Here is an 18842-nt window from a genome sequence, read left to right on the forward strand (position 1 = left end):
AAAAAAATTTTAGAAAATGACACGTGTCAAATTCAATAAGAACATGACATTTGGCAAAAATGATTTTCATTAATTAGGTTAGATATATTTGACTTTTTGCTATAATGCCTCTAGCTTTTTATAGACTGTGTGCCTAAAATAATAAATAGAGAAAATGACACAAACGACCTACGAAGTTTTTAGGTTTAATCTTTTTAATCCCTAAAATATTTTGGTTGCTTTATGGGGGTATAAAGTGAGTCATGACCTAGTCCCTTTCACCTCTAACCACCGGTACAGATAGCCACATGTAAAATCTTAACACAAGTTAACAATAACATGACATTTACTAATTACATGGCAACCTTCTTGGAAAGATAAATTATTTCTTGAAATTTGTTCATTTGTTCTTCAACATAACATTCACATATCATCATATTTCCTATTCATCCATTCTCATTGTCGATCTACATATATATTTATTCTTAATAATCGATTTATCTCAAATATTTTATTATCATCACTGATTTCAGTTGTTGGTTTAATCTATTTAGTGACGACGAATTTTAGGGTTTTTCTTCGTCATCCTATTCTTCACTCTACCATGTTTGATCCGAAAATAGTGTAGTTGTTCTTGGTGTTGTAAAGGTGGATTTAAAATTGAAGGAGTTGCGAGTTTTGTTGGTTTTCGGTAAGATGAAGATGTATCGAAACTGGAAATTTCGGTTGGATAACGATTCAAAATTAAGTGTCATTTTTATGGGTTTCATCAAGTAACTAATTTTCATAATGATTGTTTCAAATGACAGTTTATGTTTAGGTCATGGCTTTGAATCTGGGTAAATTATCAAATTTGTGTTGTCAATGGGTTTGAATGATATATGGGTTTATAGATATCGACAAGTTGGGGTATGTAGCCTGCACCTTTTTCGAGCTTCCATTTTATTTTGCAAATTTTTTCTACTTCCATCCATGATGAACGCAATGTGTTATGGGATTGGACCATATGAAATCACTCTGAAACAAGAATCGTGCTTTGAATCTAGGTAAATGATCAAATTTGGGTTGTCAATGGGTTTGAATGATATATAGGTTTACAGATATCGAAAAAGTTGGTGTATGTGGCATGCACCTTTTTCGACCTTCCATTTTATTTTTCAAATCCTCGATGTCCACGCATGATGAATGTGATGTTGTATGGTTTGAATTATGTAGTGAGGTTTCGAAGTACATTTAGGCTTGGGTAGTGTCGAATGTCGAGGTCATGTATTTCGAATGTACGTATTACACAACGCATTTTAGAGGTCGAAGCTTTAATGTTCAACTCTTATGTTTTTTTGTACGTGTCTGTATCTCCCTATAAATAGGGAAAGTATAGGAGTCGAGAGTACTTTTTAAGAGTTTGAGTGCTTGTACTCTTTAGTGTTACTGTACTCTTTCAGACATAATCAAAGTGCCAAACAGGTTCTATGTACATCTTTGATCTTAACGCCTTCAGTTCTTGATTTCATTCATAATACCTAATTCAAACAAACTTCATTTGGTATCAGAGCACGATACTGTGCCACCCCCAAACCGGAATTTTGGAAACGTTTGCGGGTGGATGACGTCATGTACAGTATCACAACAATTGAAAAATAGTAATCAAAGCAACAAAAATCATTGTATTGATAACATAGTATTTACATTGTATTCAAAACATCAATTGTTTAACATTAATACTACAACAAAAGATAAGACGACATACTTCTATACTTCGTCTTCGAAATGCCCGAGAGAGTACACGTCTACTAACTTTCCTGAGAAAACAAGTGTTTTGAAAATGTGTGTCAACATTTAAGTTGGTGAGTTCATAAGTATTTTGTTGGAAAAGTGTGTTCTTTGTTATTGAAAACGTTAATGTGTTCTTCCAGAAAATCCAGTATTTTCTTAGTAAATAAGTCATAGTCTTAGTACTTTTATACCAAAAAGTATAAGTTTCGTTTGTTTATAGTCTGTGATTGGAGGTTGTGATTCAAGTAATTGGTCTGAACCGTACTATTACCTCCTATGATTTCTTAGTGTATCCAAATTATATATAATTAAAATCGAACGAATAGTCGATTAGGTGATTCTGCCCTAAACCCACAACCAAACAAGGAATAGGAAGAAAGACAGAATTCACACATTCCACTGCCTCTCGGATCTTCATTGTATATAACCCTAACATAAACATAAAGTAATCATAGACTTTAGCAAAAAGAATACTCGATATGTGTTTTTCCATAAATCCTGTTCGTAACATATTAGTAAATAATATAAAGTATTTCTTTTCGTGTAACTGTGTGTAAGTCTAGAAATTTTATACTTGCAAATAATGTAATATTGTTTTATTATTTAAATAAAACCCTTGAAAGTATATTTGCCCTAAAATCCGAATGTAAAGTTAATATTCAAATAAAATTATTTGAAAATATATTAAACGTAAATATGTCGTTTTCTCCTTGTGAGTTCTTGTAACTATACTAACCCGGTTGTCCTAATCGCGTTGTTCTTCAGGCATCGAAATGTTAATGATATTTGTCACCCCAAGCCTGCCGGCCTGACTCTCGCTAACATTCGAGGTGTGGGATTGTCAGTCCAAAATAGATTTATACACAAATATCTCGCTCTCCCTGAAATACTCCAAAATACGACCCAATTTTTTTTTCGTTTTAACAATATTAAAAAACATCATATACCGAATGTTATCTCATAAAAACCATACGCCAATATCTCAAGCCATAAATAAGTATCATGATAAAAACCATATAAAACTATATCAAATCACATCTAAGGAAAAACTGAATAAACTCCCAGGAAGAAAAACTAAAGTTGTGGTGTGTGCGATGCCATTATCCCGAGCTCTTCACTTTATTTGCGGAAGTACCTGAAACCAAAACTGAAAATCGTAAGCACGAAACTTAGTCAGCTCCCCCAAACTACCACATACCATACAAACATATAACAACTACTGGGGCTTGCCCACTACATCGGACCGGAGTCCCGAAAATGCATCGAACTGAAGTCCGGAACTAACCAGGGTCTTGCCCTCTACATCGGACCGAAGTCCGGAACTATCTGGGGCCTTACCCCTGCATCGGACCGAGGTCCGGAAACTTCATCGGACCGAAGTCCGGAACTAACTGACTGAACATAGCATATCATAACATAGCAAGTAGCATAAACACTGATACTGCATACTGCATCGGACCAGGGTCCGGAACACATAACACAAAACATGCTTGAATCACAAAGACATCAAGCAATCTAACTACTTCATTGGACCGAGGTCCGAAACTACTGCTAACTAAACGATCCGGCATTGTGGCCGTAGACCCGTTCCTACTGAAAGGGAACTCGCCTCGTGATACTGACTGCTGAACTCCTAAATGAGAAATCCCTGACTGCTGTTCTGGCTGCTTCCCAGCTATCATGGGAAATAAAATACTAAATCAGAATAGGAATTCTCCTATGGGTAAAATGACCATTTTACCCCTGCTATGGCATGGCTCACAACATGGCCCAAAACCCTCAATTCCTTCTAAGTCCATCCATGGCCCCACTATAGGCCCACTAATGGCCCAATTTTCTAAATTAGGCCTATCTCCTCATTTGGGCCCTACTTAAGCCCATAATGAACTTGGCCCAAAATCTAACTTTTGGAGGTCCAATAACAAGATAGGCTTTCCAAGCAAACTATTGGCCCATTAATGGCCCAATTTGCTACATTGGGCCCAAAACCCTTTATTGATCCTTACTCAAGCCCAATACTAAATCCTTGGTCCTTAGCAACTAAATTCTGATGGGCTATTAAGGCCCAAGGACCCTAAGCCTGAAACTCAGCCCACACCGAGGCCCAAAAGACTCGAAGCCCAAACTGGCAGCGTAGGCGGGGCGTACACCAAGGTACGCTTAGCATACTGGCTATTGGCTTGTACGCGGTGCGTACCTCTTTGTACGCCCAGCGTATAACCCTGTTAAGCCAAAATCTCATTAAGTTCTTAATAATCCGATCCAGAAGCTAAAAATCCAGATCCTAAACTTGTTCCATGTCTTAAGCCATAAAGTTGCTTACTTGATGGCTTACAAGTCTCATAAAGGCTCAAACTTCCATAAATAACATTGTACTTCCATGTAGCTAACTAGATCTCATGCATGGTTCCATATAAGCCACAAAGATTGAAACTTTATTTCTAGGAAGATGTTTCTGAGCCTTAAGGATGGCAACCCAAGCTCCAAAACCGACTTACAAGATCAAGACTCAACCATTGGACCTAAAAAGGTCCAAACTTACATAACCTAGATCTAGAAGGAAAGAGGAAGAATGTTCAGAACTTTATACCTTCCTTTGATGACCAAGAGGGTGCTAAGTCCAAATCTTTGAGCTCAAGCTTCTTCTCCAACTTCTTCCCTTCCTTCTTCACTAATTCCTTTCCTTGAAACACTCACAAAAGCTTCTTCACACACAAAGAGAGGATGAGAACGAATTAGGGTTTTCTTGAGAGTAAGGAGGCTGATGGGGAAACAGGGAAGGAGGCTATAATGGGGTTTATATAGCCTTAAACCCCTAAAATTAGGGTTTTTCCTCCGACCGCGTATGTTGGGCGTACCATATGGTACGTTGCGCGTACGCTTCTCATCCCCATGTTTCATTTAGGCGCTACGCCCCGCGTACGGCTTATTGGCAACCTATGCCTCGGCCCAAAGCAAAGAGGCCCAATCTATAAAATACAATTCTATTATAGCCCAAAATAAAACATGAGAATTTAAATAAATTTATACCTCGGAAGATGATCGTTACAAATCTCCCCCACTTGAATCAGACTTCTTCCTCGAAGTCCGCTGCTACTGAATCTGAAAACAATTCCGGATAATGCTCCTGCATCTCCTCCTTTGATTCCCACGTCCACTCTGAACCCTTCCGGTGCTGCCACTGCACCTTCACTAGCTGAACTACCATGTTCCTCAAGGTCATTGTCTTCCGGTCAAAAATCGCGACCGGTCTCTCAATATAATTCAGGCTGCTGTCAACCTGAATGTCCTTTAAGGGTACAACCACTGACTCGTCCACTACACACTTCCGTAACTAAGAAACATGGAAGGTGTTGTGGATCTAACTGAGCTCTGCTGGAAGATCCAACCGATAAGTGACCCGACCCACCTGGGCCAAAACCCTAAAAGGACCGATGAACCTGGGGCCCAACTTTCCCCTCTTCCGAAACCTGATGACACCTTTCCAGGGTGATACCTTCAGGAGGACCATGTCGCCTACCTGAAACTCCAAGTCTGATCGCCTCCTGTCGGCGTAACTCTTCTGCCAACTCTACGCAGTCTGCAGTCTACTACGAACCTGTTGGATCAACTCTGTCGTCTTGAGCACCACTTTGGTGCTCCCAATGACACGCTGACGGACCTCGCCCCAACAAATCAAGGTCCTGCACTTCCTCCCATAGAGCATCTCGAAGGGAGGGCAGTCAATACTCGCATGATAACTGTTGTTATATGAAAATTCCACTAACGGAAGATACGTATCCCAACTGCCACCGAAATCTAGGACACATGCCCAGAGCATGTCCTCAAGAGTCTGAATCGTCCTCTCGCTCGGCCCGTCCGTCTGATGGTGGAAAGTGGTGCTGAAATGGAGACGAGTACCCATCTCGTCATGAAACCGCTTCTAGAATCTGGAAGTAAAACGAATATCTCGGTCTGACACCACTGAAACAGGCACCCCATGACGTGCCATAACCTCTCGCACATAAATATCGGCTAGCTTCTCAGCCGATATGCTCTCCTGGATCGGTATAAAATGAGTACTCTTCGTCAACCGATCCACTATAACCCAAATCGAATCCACTCCACGTGCGGTCCTGGGGAGCTTAGTGATAAAATCCATAGTGATATCCTCCCATTTCCACACTAGAATGTCTAACGTCTGCATCTTGCCGTGAGGCCTCTGGTGCTCCGCCTTAACCTTCCTGCAGGTCAGACACCTCTCCACATACCAGGCGACATCCCGCTTCATGCAAGGACACTAATAGTCGGGTCGAAGATCTCTATACGTCTTCATTGCCCCTAGGTGGATGGAAAATCGAGACATATGATCCTCGTCCATCAACACTTGTCGTACTCTGCCCCAGTACAGTACCCAAACTCTCCCATGAAGGGTCAACAATCCTCGACTGTCATAGTCGAAGGAAGCTACTCGACCCATAATCCTCTCACACTTTTGCCTCTCCTCCTTGAGGCCCTCAACCTCAGCCTCTCTGATTTGCTCCAATCATGGAGTAATTACTGTCATCCTCAAATATATGTCCCTGATCGGGGCTGCTTCCCCCTTGTGGCTCAGGGCGTTGGCCACTACGTTGGCCTTCCGTGGGTGATAAAGGATCTCACAATCATAATCCTTTAACACATCTAACCATCGCCTCTGCCTCATGTTCAGATTCGGCTGATCCATGAGGTACCTCAAGCTCTTGTGATCCATGTAAATGGTACAACGGACCCCATAGAGGTAATGTCTCCAAATCTTGAGGGAAAACACCACTACCCCCAACTCTAAATCATGCGTAGGATAGTTATCCTCGTGAGGCTTCAACTGTCTCGAAGCGTAAGCTATCACACGGCCTCGCTGCATCAACACTGCTCCCATACCTGTGATCGAAGCTTCACAGTAGACTACAAAATCCTCTACTCCCTCTGGCAGGGTAAGGATCGGTGCCTCGCACAATCTCTGCCTGAGGGTCCCAAATGTTGCCTACTGCTCAGACCCCCAGCGAAACACCACCGACTTATTAGTCAATTGGGTGAGCGGTACTGCTATCTTGGAGAAATCTTGGATGAATCTGCTATAGTACCCTACTAAACCTAGGAAGCTCCAAATCTCAGATGGAGATCTTGGGACCTCCCACTGCATCACGACCTCTATCTTGGCCGGATCTACCAAAATACCCTTCTGGTTGACAAGGTATCCAAGGAACTGCACCTCACGCAACCAGAACTCGCACTTGGAGAACTTTGCGAAAAGTCTCTCCCTCCTCAAAATCTCTAGCACCTCTCTCAGGTGTTCCTCGTGCTGCTCCTGAGTCTTGGAATAAACCAAGATGTCATCAATGAATACTATCACTGACTGATCCAACAACGGCCTACATAGGTGGTTCATGAGATCCATGAACGCGGCTAGAGCGTTGGTGACCCCAAACGGCATCACCACGAACTCATAATGATCATACCGGGTCCTAAAAGCAATCTTCTGCACATCCTCATCTCTGACTCGCATCTGATGATACACAGAGCGTAAATCGATCTTGGAAAACCAAGACGCTCCCTGCAACTGATCGAACAAATCATCTATCCTCAGGAGTGGGTAACGGTTCTTCACCATTACCTTATTCAACTCCCGATAATCTATACACATATGGTGTGACCCGTACTTCTTCTTCACAAACAAAATCGGTGCTCCCCAGGGCGAACTGCTCGGCCTGATAAAACCCTTGTTTAGCAGCTCATTCAGCTACGTAGACAACTCCTGCATCTCTGGGGGATCCAACCGATATGGTCCTTAGCTATCGGAGCCGCACCAGGGATCAGGTCAATCCTGAACTCGACCTGTCTCTCGGGAGGTATTCCAGGAAAATCCTCTGGAAATACATCCGGGTAGTCTCGCACTACCGGAACATCATCAATTGTCGTCTTTCCCTTCTCCCGGGCGTCTAAAACATAGGCAATATAACTGGCACAACCCTACTGGAAATAGCGCCTCGCTCTCGCTGCTGAACACAAAACTGGTCCGCGCTGTGGCCTCTTGCCCTGAATCACTAACTCTCCCCCACTGGGAGTGTGAACCCTCACTAACTGTAGCTCACAATCTATCACTGCCCCATTGGGGCTCAGCCAATCCATGCCTACTATGACCTTATTCCTTCACAGGGGAATAGGGACCAAGTCCACCAGAAACTGCTCATCGAATAACTGTAGAGAACATCCTCTGTGTACTCTCGCCACCCTAACGATCCTGCCAACTGCTATCTCAACCTCAAGTGGACAATATAACTCCCGTGGAGCTCTATTAAACCTCTTGCTAAGCGCAAGAGAGACGAATGATCGGGTAGCCTCCGAATCAAACAATATTGTGGCTGAAATGTCGTTCACTGAGAACGACCCTATACAAAACATATAACCATAAGAAACAATCAAAAATAAATGCAAAGATAAGGGAAAAATACATACCAGTCAGCACGTCAGGAGTCGCTCGCGCCTCCTGTGCTGTCAGCTGAAAAGCCCTACTCTTCGCCACCAGCGTCTCAACTCGGCCCTGACGACCATCTGTAATCCTCAAAGTAGCAGGAGAAGGTGCTGACACCTTCCCTGCAGCAACTAAACTCGGACACTGGGACTTTTTATGTCCCCTCTGATTGCACTGGAAGCAAATCAGATCTGAGGCCGCAACGACGGTAGTAGTGGTTGTACAATCTCTGCTCATATGCCCAGTCCGACCGCACTTGTAGCAGCCGGAACTCCCTGCCTTGCATGCCCCGTCGTGCAATCTCCCACACTTGCCACACCGACCGTGGCTCTGCTGACTCCTGGATCTGTGATCTGAAACCTTGGGCTTTTTGCCTGAACTCCCTGTTCCCGAAGCCGCCTCCGGCTTCCTCTTCATCTCCATCTCAAGGTCAATCTCTCTCTCCCGAGCCCTAGCAATCATGTCATCCAGCATTTTACAGCTGGACTGGCTCATAAACTGATGGATATCACTCCGCAGCATCTCATGATAACGAGCCTTCTTCATTTCCTCATCAGTTGCAAACTGAGGAATGAGAAGTGCCCTCTCCCTAAACTTGGCAGTAATCTCCGCCACTATCTCTGTAGTTTGGGTGAGGTCCTGAATCTCCCTAGCTAACTGATGTACCTCAATAACCGGTGCGAACTCAGCTCTGAACCTGGCAGTAAAGTCAGCCCAGGTCATAGCATCCAAAGCTGCATCATCTCCAATGACATGTCCGACCTCCTCCCACCAATCTCGTGCCCTATCCTTCAGAAGACAGGACGCCAATCTGACCTTGTCCCCCTCGGGACACCTGCTCGTGCGGAAGGCGTTGGCCATATCCGCCAACCCTCTAGTACTCGCTATGGGGTCCCGTACCCCATGATAATTTGGAGCTCCACATGCCCGGAACTCCTTGAATGTAAGCGTGCGTGACCCCATCATGGCCGCCACCTCAGCACGGAAAGTGCCCAACCTCTCATCCATCAGCTCTAGGATACCCTCCTTGATCGAACCGAAAATCACAAGAGTCTGCTCAAGTATGATACGAGTAATCTCTAAAGAGAGAAACTCCCTGGTCTGCTCATCTAGATGCTTGGCTCCCAAGCCTGATCCTGATCCCTCTCTGGCACCTGAACTGTTGGCTGCTGGCCTAGGTCGCAAAACCACCATTCTGAAAACATATCATGGCAAACGTCAGTACACTGAAATATCTCAAGGGATCGTTGCTACTACAAGCTTCCCGGTCTCATCTCAGCCTTCCTCGATTCGAGTACGGATCCTCTGCTTTCAGTAGTACGGGCCCATACTACCTTCCACATCTATCCGTACTTTCCTCAAGAACTGCCTTGACTCCACCAAGTCACTCTACTGCTACTGACTTCTGCTACTCACATCCTAGCCTTGCCCTAGGGAAACCTTTGACTCCACCCAAACCAGTCCTCAGCTGTTGAAGGCCTCCTTGTAATGCCAATTAGCCACCACCTGAATACCATCACATGCAATGAGGCTCGGATAATGCTTCGAGTAAAAGACTCATCCTTACAACGGTTAGACTTAAACGAGAGTTGCGCAATAGGGTCAAATCCGGCACTCTGAGATTATTCAACCCTGACCACATGTGAGGTGATGTATTCACCTAATGGCTAACTCCCATCACTCAAAGTCCCACAAAGCACAAAGCAAGTAGCATTCGGATAAAGGAAACATACTCATGCAAACTATTCTCATAACAAGAAACTGTACTAGCATACAATGCTAAGCTCAAACTATCAGGCATAACCTACACATACTATCCTACTACTGTCTACTCACTACTAGCATGCAATTCTCATCAAGCTGAAACACATAAGGCACGCACATAAGGCATCCTCCTAGATCCTTAGTCCTATACTAGCATGCTGTTCTACTGAAACTAAAACTGAACTGATCTGGAACTGAAACTGAAACTGATAATTTCTTTCTAAGTTCTTTTTCAGAAATCCTTTTCGAAAATGTTTTTCCTTTGAAAATCTTTTACCGTTTCCTTAGTTTGAGTTCAGACACACCCGAAAGTGTATCCGAATCCCTCAAACCAAGGCTCAGATACCAACTTGAAACACCCAAAAATACAACCCAAATTTTTTTTCGTTTTAACAATATTAAAAAAAATCATATACTGAATGTTATCTCATAAAAACCATACGTCAATATCTGAAGCCATAAAGAAGTATCATGATAAAAACTATATCAAATCACATATAAGGAAAAACTGAATAAACTCCCAGGAATAAAAGCTGAAGCTGTGGTGTGTGCGATGTCATCATCCCGAGCTCTTCACTTTATTTGCGGAAGTACCTGAAACCAAAACTGAAAACCGTAAGCACGAAGCTTAGTGAGCTCCCCCAAACTACCACATACCATACAAATATATAACAACTACTGGGCCTTGCCCACTGCATCAGACCGGAGTTCAGAAACTGCATCGGACCGAAGTCCGGAACTAACTGCATCGGGCCGAAGTCCGGAACTATCTAGGGCCTTGCCCCTGCATCAGACCGAAGTCCGGAACTAACTGGCTGAACATAGCATATCATAACATAGCAAATAGCATAAACACTGATACTGCATACTGCATCGGGCCAGGGTCCGGAACACATAACACAAAACATGCTTGAATCACAAAGACATCAAGTAATCTAACTACTGCATCGGACCGAGGTCCGGAACTACTTCTAACTAAACGAGCTAACATTGTGGCCGTAGACCCGTTTCTACTGAAAGGGAACTCACCTCGTGATGCTGATTGCTGAACTCCTGAATGAGAAATCCCTGACTGCTGTTCTGGCTGCTTCCCAGCTATCATGGGAAATAAAATACTAAATCAGAATAGGGATTCTCCTAGAGGTAAAATGACCATTTTACCCCTGCTATGGCATGAGTCATAACATGGCCCAAAACCCTCAATTCCTTCTAAATCCATCCATGGCCCCACTATAGGCCCACTAATGGCCCAATTTTCTAAATTGGGCCTATCTCCTCATTTGGGCCCTACTTAAGCCCACAATGAACTTGGCCCAAAATCTAACTTCTGGAGATCCAATAACAAAATAGGCTTTCCAAGCTTGTTATTGGCCCATTAAAGGCCCAATTTGCTATATTGGGCCCAAAACCCTTTATTGGGCCTTACTCAAGCCCAATACTAAATCCCTGTTCCTTAGCAACTGAATTATGATGGGCTATTAAGGCCCAAGGACCCAAAGCCTGAAACTTAGCCCATACCGAGGCCCAAAACACTCGAAGCCCAAACTGGCAGCGTATGCAGGGCGTACACCAAGGTGCGCTGAGCGTACTGGCTGTTGGCTTGTACGCGGTGCGTACCTCCTTGTACGCCCAGCGTATAGCCATGTAAAGCCAAAATCTCATTAAGTGCTTAATATTCCGATCCAGAAGCTAAAAATCCAGATCCTAAGCTTGTTCCATGTCTTAAACATATAGTTGCTTACTTGATGGCTTACAAGTCTCATAAAGGCTCAAACTTCCATAAATAACATTCTACTTCCATGTAGCTAACTAGATCTCATGCATGGTTCCATATAAGCCACAAAGATTGAAACTTTATTGCTAGGAAGATGTTTCTGAGCCTTAAGGATGGCAACCCAAGCTCCAAAACCGACTTACAAGATCAAGACTCAACCTTTTGACCTAGAAAGGTCCAAACTTCCATAACCTAGATCTAGAAGGAAAGAGGAAGAAATTTCAGAACTTTATACCTTCCTTTGATGACTAAGAGGGTGCTAAGTCCAGATCTCTGAGCTCAAGGTTCTTCTCCAACTTCTTCCCTTCCTTATTCACTACTTCCTTTCCTTGAAACACTCACAAAAGCTTCTTCACACACAAAGAGAGGATAAGAACGAATTAGGGTTTTCTTGAGAGTAAGGAGGCTGATGGGGAAACAGGGAAGGAGGCTATAATGGGGTTTATATAGCCTTAAACCCCTAAAATTAGGGTTTTTTCCTCCGACCGCGTATGCTAGACATACTATATGGTACGTTGCGCGTACGCTTCTCATCCCCACATTTCAATTAGGCGCTATGCCCCGCATACAATGGATTACGCCCTGCGTACGGCTTATGGCAGCCTATGCCTCGGCCCAAAGCAAAGAGGCCCAATCCATAAAATACAATTCTATTGTAGCCCAAAATAAAGCTTGAGAATTTAAATAAATTTATACCTCGGAAGACGATCGTTACACTCCCTACAAGAGATTATGGTTACAAGGCAAGACTTTTACCAGTACTTAGATAAGTACACGAAGACGTCTCACAAATTGCATCAACATTTTTACGAGTAACAACTGAAAATCCTTTTAGTTTATAGCATGTAACTTTGTAAAAATAGTTCATTTATTCCATAAACTATAGCTATTATAGTTTATAAGTTTGTTTCCGTGTTGTAACCTGAACTTTGTAAATCGGTATCTTTGTTCCATAAACTATACCTATTATAGTTTATAAGTTTATTTCCATGTTGTGACCTGAACTTTTTAAAATAGTATATTTGTTCCATAAACTATACATATTATAGTTTATAAGTTTTTTTTCGTGTTGTGACCAGAACTTGGTAAAATAGTATGTATATATATATATATATATATATATATATATATATATATATTGTTCCATAAACTATACCTATGATAGTTTATAGGTTTGTTTTCGTGTTGTATGAAAATTGTTGCATCTTAACATGTTCCGTAAACTATATTTATATAGTTTATCATAGGACTCAAGTTATACTTAATAACTATATATATATATATATATATATATATATATATATATATATATATATATATATATATAGTTGAATAAAACGAAATCTCTTGTATTTGTTTATCGTATCGTTATGTTTTACCAAAACTTTGCCCGTATCAATATATGAATTTGATAGTAAAATATTTGCATAAAAATAGAAAGATAAACATATTTGGATGTTTGTGTTTTAACGTAAATTTTCTTGTATATTACTTGTATTCCTCCTCCCCCCCCCTAAAAACATAGAAAATACTTGTAAAAATGTAAGGGTATGAACTCACTTGATAAGGTGGTGATTCGGACAGCACTTCAGTTCAAGAAATGATTTTCCTTGACGAAATCGTGAGTTTTCTGTTGAAAATCAGGCTTACGCAGGCCGACTTTCAAACCGAAAAACTCTTTTCTCGGGGACTTCCGGGTGCTCCGGGCTTTCTTCTAGTGTTAGGGAGGTTCCCTAAGAATGGGCGGGGGGGGGGGGGGGGGGGGTAGAGTGGTTTAAGAGGGTGTTTAGGGTGAAAGGTGTAGAATAGCAAAACAAACCGGGAGATCTCGCACCCTTTTATAGGTGGTCGAAGCCTCGTAGTACGCAGGGCGTAGTCTCACAGTACGTGGGGCGTATAAGACACCCGTCGGACTCTCGGTAGGGGGTACGTGGCTCGCTTCAGACGTGTCTTCTTATGCGAAGGAGGAGCGAATATGTGTCTAGATCCGGTTGAGTCTACGTGGTCAATCCGAGGCCATGCAACGCGAACGCTGGGCGTAACGCTCTACGCGGGGCGTACCCCTTCATACCAACTTCAGAATTTCGACCTTGAACTTCAAAAATTCACGACTTTCACATACAAGCTCCGTTTTCGATGTTCTTTATATCCACGCGTAGGTGAGACCGTACTCTACGACTTTCGTTTAGACTCAGTTGGCTAATTTTGAATTTAGTTTTAATGTTATATATTTAATAGACCAGGACACGAAAAGTCCGTTAAAAATTCATAACTTCTTCATACGAAGTCAGATTTGGACGTACTTTTTATGCACACTCTCGGTTTAAAGTATGTTACAACTTTCGTTTAGGTTGCTAAGGCTAAGAAACATTCGATTGTAAACTCACTTTTTACGTCACACAACGTTGTGTCGGTTCTATCGCGAAACTTCGATAGGTCATAACTTCTTCGTTATAACTCGGATTTCGGTGTTTTTTATATTTCCGAAATCCTTGTCACATCCACTACCACTTTATTTATACAAATCAACTTTATCTAACATTTATTTTTGACACTTATTTTCATCTTAATTATTTTTTATCTTTATTACCTCAAAACGAGTTACAATGGTTGGCCTAGACTATTTGTGAATTTACGGGTACATGGTTGTAGTTTGGACATTGGATGATCTAGAATTTTTCCAATTGTGACAATACAATCATTCAATTCAAGTTTTCTCATTTTTTTTCAAAAGTTATGAGTTGTTCTTTCTGATTCAAAAGATTTTTGCACTTTTGATTAAGAAAACTAGTTTTATTTGAGTGATTTGTTACCTTTCTGCAAATCGTTTGATTGTTTGAGTGTTTTCTGAACAATTTCAGAAAGATTTATCCGATAGGTCTTCTTTGTCTAAAGATTTTCATCAGTTTAGTCTACAACAATGGCGAATTTAACATGAACACAATGTCTAGTTTTTATCATCTACTTGGATCTTCAACTAAGATTCCAATGCTTTTTTCCAGAGTACTACGAACAATGGGCAAATCGCATGGAGGATTACCTCAATGGAATAGACAAAGATCTATGTCACTGTGTTACGAGTGGGAATTATCGTACAGGAAGGCTAGAACAAATGAGTCAAAGTTGAGTTAACAATAAGAATGATACCTAGTATGGTTCTATTAACTAAGCTTACTACTTTACTATTTTGTTCACGTGTTTGGAGATCTCCTCAAACAATATCGATTAGTGTCCCACAAAATATTGGCTGAAATGTAATAAAAACAAAATTATTTTGAGGGAGATGAAAAGATGTAGACATAAAATTAGGATACTTGATGTGGATGCAATCAACAAAGCGATAATACCAATAACCAATATTCATGCCTCTAGTTTTGCTTGTTAAGTGATTAATAAACAAATTAATATCTTCACACACAAAATATAATTCAACATTTGAAAGTCACAAACTGATGAAATAACATACACTTACCAGAGAGAGAACTTTGAAAAAACTTACATTTGTAGCCTGTTTGGATATTCATAGACGAAGTTAGAAAAACCTTAACATGATTTTCACTTAGGCATTATGTCAAATAATTGGGATGTAAATTGGAAGTGGAAAGAAACAATAAATTACCAACACTGCATCTCCAAGCTCAAGATCATTTTGCTTACCATTTGTCAATGGATTGTTTCTCATCAAACCCTAAGTTAATCACCAAAACAAAGAGCATAAACCCACATAAATTCGTAATAAGAAACTCCCCAATAAATAATACATATCTAAAATCATATGCATAAAAATCTAGAAATGGACAAATATAAACACACATTATACCTAAAAATATTATTTCAATGAAGTAACCATAACAATATAGAATGATTCAGAAGAGCCGTTGAATTTTAGTTCAAAAGGGTACAAAAATCAAAGTTGGATATACTAATGTAGAGCTCATGGAAACTTGTATTCCTATTTAGTTTATTATGGAATATGCAACTAAGGAGCATACATCAAACCAATGAAAACATATTACTCCCTCTGTCCCAAAGTAATTGTCCACTTTTGACTTTTAAAGTCTTTTTTTATAACTTTGACCTAAAATATTTGTATTTGTGTTATATATTACTTAATGAAACATATAACAATGAAAACAAATTAAAATACAATCCATTCATATATTTTGCATCAAGTATTATCAATCAAAAAGAAAAATATTTATGGTCAAAGTTGAAGAATAAACACTTTAAAAGTCAAATGTGGACAATTAATTTGGGACAGAGGTAGTAATATTTAGAGAAAGAGTGCTTCTAATCATCATTTATTGAGAAGACGACTATATGGCAATAAGGAAATGCCATGGCCAATTGTTGGCATTTTATGAGATTGAAAGCCAAATTAGATGAATGAATGAATGATAAGTCTGTGGGAAGAACCTAAAAACTTTTGTGGGATATGATATGATGAAATCTATGTTTTTGGAGATGTATGCGTGACAAACAATGAATGGGAGGATTGCTTGATTGAATCTCTATCCTCGTGCTTATCATATGAGGTATTATTATGTGTCTCTATCTAATGAAGAAGTACCTTTAAAGCTTGACGGCGAGGAGAAAAAAATTGGACTAGACACTTGAGAAATAACTGGAGGGAAGCTCAGAAACACCAGTCAAAGCTACATTTTACTACATAACCTGTTGAAATGAAGACAAACATAGTTAAAGCAACATTTAACTACAGAACCTGTTGAATTGGAGACAAACATTCAAGAGATGAAGGAAAATGTCAAGTTAGAAAATGAGATTCATGAGTCATAAATAGAGGTTTTAGTTACATGATGCAATCGTTTCAAGGTGATTCGTGTATGTAATGTTGAGGTATAAGAGGGATGATGATTAAAACAGAAAGAAGGGGAAATTAAACCCTAACGTAATATATTGTGTAACTAAACTAAACCCAACCTAATATATGACTAAAGAAAAGAAAATCAAGAGATTTACCTGAATCGGAAGTTAATGAAAACTACTTTTAGATTTTATGGAGGTTGCTGGAATAAAAAGCAACAATGGTGAGTTGTTTGGTCATTTGTTTGAACGGAGATGGTGATCTTAGGTAAACAGGGCGTAGGAACTTACTCTAGAGTGATAAACCAGATTTGGGAGGGAAGGAAACTTATAGCAATTTCGTGAAACTGGAATTGGTTTGTACTAATTTCGCCAGAGATCGGTGATCGTAAAACAAAAACATGCATACCCCAAATATAATTTTCGTTGGCGATCACTCGCTAAACGCATACCACATGGAAAAAATCGACAATTTCTCTGTCTGTCAATGAACCCTCATTGAAATGCCTTCATTTTCGACCGATTACCAAGGGATTGGGGTGCATCGATAAACAGTTGCAAGATTCGTAGTCGATCCCTCGATAAATCCCGGCTAATATGAAATAATTTGAATAAATAAAGTAAATATCTAAAATATCTCAGATCTTTTGTAAATCCCTAGCTATAAGCCTGAAACTTTGCTACAGAATTTATCCATCGCTAAATGTTGGGAAACAGTAATAACAAAGTGATACATACCAATGATATTGTTTTGTTAATAAATAAATAATACAATCATAAATAGCCTTAGGGATGGGCATGGGTCGGTTTGGTTCGGTTTTTGGCTAAAATCAAACCAAACCATAGAAAGTTGGTTTTTCGAATTTTAAACGCATATAGGTTCGGTTTTTGCATGGGTCGGTTTTTCGGTTTTCCGGGTTGGGTTTATGGGTTTTCGGTTTTAAACCGTGGGTTTATGAGCTCATGTTTTTTTCTAGTTTTTGGGTTCAAACCTAGTGAAAATACGTTGCGATAAATACTATTGTATCTACTTTAAATATAATAAAATAAAGAGTACGAATTCTAGTATTATAAAAGCATAAAAATGTTCAAAAGATCAAAGTTTAACATCATTAACAGTTTGTTGAAATTAAACATAAAGTATTAAAGAGATAAAGTCTAAAGTCTAAAACTAAAAGTTTAAATCATAATATAAATAATTTATATGTGGGTCGGTTCGGTTTTTATGGGCGTTTTTATGGGCGGTTTTATACGTCAAAACCGAACCAAACCGTTATTTTTCGGTTTTTGTAAAATTTAAACCTAAACCGTCGATTATTGCTTTGGTTTCGGTTTTTCGGTTTCAGTTATGTTGGTTTTTCAGTTTTCGGTTCGGTTTTTGCTCATCCTTAAATAGCCTAAGTTAACTTGTGAACATATACCAAACATAATACACACGTAATATTTTTAAATAATTTTATCCTCTCTAATAAATGAATTTTATTTCCAATTGTCACACTCTCATTCAATTTGCCAAATATCATTTTGTAGTTATTTTGAATTAATTTACTTTTCACATGTCATTTTATTAGTTTTTTTATTTTATTAAATTCCACATAACAGTTTAATATAATAATTGCAATGTAGTATTAAATGGATATCAATTTCATTAATGAATATACTTTTTAATTTCAAAATTCTTAAAATTAAAGCTTATTAATTTCTTTTATTTATTTTAATTATTTGTTTAAATTTAAAAATAAAAAACATTTCTATTATAATAACTCATTATTTTATTATTTTCTTATAATTTTAAAGTTCTCAAATATTTTGACCTTTATATATATATATATATATATATATATATATATATATATATATATATATATATATATATATATATATATATATATATATATATACTAGCCGTTTACCCGCGCAAAGCGGCGGACGACAAATAGTTTGTTTCGACAATTAATTTCTTTTCGATGGAGAATGATTATTTTCAATTCAATCATTAGTTTGTTTTAGGAAACATGTCATATTAAAAATAAAGAAAATTCATGAAATGACCAAATTATAGGGTGTTGAGTATTTATTTGGATGAAAAAAGATCTGGTCAAAACCTTGGAAGAGAAGATTTATAGGAGTTTGTTTAAATTTTAATATTATTTTATTAGTGATTAGTCGTACAATTAGCTTAATGATTTGGACGTCTTAAAAAAGTATTTTTATTTTATTCAATCTATTTTTAGAAAT

This window comes from Lactuca serriola, chromosome 2 (genome assembly GCF_051521515.1).
Source record: "Lactuca serriola cultivar US96UC23 chromosome 2, Lser_US96UC23_V15, whole genome shotgun sequence".
Lineage (NCBI taxonomy): Eukaryota > Viridiplantae > Streptophyta > Magnoliopsida > Asterales > Asteraceae > Lactuca > Lactuca serriola.